Genomic DNA, 1,257 nt, shown 5'->3' on the forward strand with positions numbered 1-1,257 from the left:
AGGTTTCTGTCCCCAGAGTCCTGGCCCCCAAGCCCTCCAGATTAGGGACCCCTGAGCCAACCCCAGGACTCCACCTGCCACCCAGTAGGAATCCGTGCCCTTTGGAGCTGTGCAGAACCTTCAGAGTGGGAGAAACCTGCATACTCCTGGGGCCACCCCCACCTTAGGCTGCCACAAGGCCACAAAACTGGAGCCTGTTTCTCAGTCTGATCCCCTTGATCAACTCTGTTCCCGGGGAGCTTGACTCAGCGGGGCCCTCAGGGGAGCCACGTGGGCCCATCCCATTGTCCCTGAGGGTCTCAACAAGCACCTACGCAGAACGTGCTCTGAACACAGGGCAAGCATGCCTGAATTACTGCACAATGTTGGCCAATTCTCATGAGCTTTCTGCCCAAATCGATATACTGGTCAACTTCCTAGCGAAGAGTAAGATGATCTCTCTCTCTGAATGCATGATACAGATTTTTTCCTTTGCATTGGGGGAACCACAGCATGTTTACTCTTGGCAACAATGGCATGTGATCGCTACGTAGCCATATGCAAACCATTACTTTATCCAATGATTAAGATCTATAGACTTTGCAGCTGGCTATTAGTCTCATCATTTGTAGGTGGCTTTGTTCATTCTTTAATTCATACATGTTTCTTATTCAGATTAACTTTTTGTAATTCTAACATAATATATCACTTTTACTGTGACATCATGCCATTGTTTAAGATTACATGTACTGATCCTTCACTTAATGTTCTGATGGTTTTTATTTTCTTTGGGTCAATACAGGTATTTACCAATCTGATTGTTCTGGTCTCATATACACTTACTCTCTTTACAATTTGAAGAAAGAAGTCTCTGCAGGGCATGAAAAAAGCCTTTTCCACCTATGGAGCCCATCTTTTGTCTGTGTCTTTATAGTATGGCCTTCTCCTTAGCTATGTGTGTCCTGGATCTGCACAATCAGATGATCAAGATATGATGGACTCTATTTTACACTGTCATAATTCCTTTGTTTTATCCAATGATCTATAGCCTGAGAAATTTAAAAAAAAATTATAGAGTCACTGAGAAAAATGTTAAAGGGAAGTATATAGATCTCACACTATTATCTGTTCTCTTTTTCATTAAAAGCATCACAAATTATGCAGATTATATGTGGTTCTGTTGGTAAGTGTGCAAAGATTTTCCAGTTATGATTTCCCTAGGGTTTAATGATTTATTACATGTGTTCATATCATACTAGAATATTTGAAGCATGAAAC

General features: G+C 41.7%; 1 pseudogene; it reads left to right on the forward strand.

The window, feature by feature from the left end:
- Positions 1-362: 362 nt before the first annotated feature.
- Positions 363-1,043, forward strand: LOC132010590 (olfactory receptor 5H2-like; annotated as a pseudogene).
- Positions 1,044-1,257: the final 214 nt, after the last annotated feature.

Source organism: Mustela nigripes, chromosome 2, assembly GCF_022355385.1.
Source record: "Mustela nigripes isolate SB6536 chromosome 2, MUSNIG.SB6536, whole genome shotgun sequence".
In the NCBI taxonomy this organism is placed as follows: Eukaryota; Metazoa; Chordata; class Mammalia; order Carnivora; family Mustelidae; genus Mustela; species Mustela nigripes.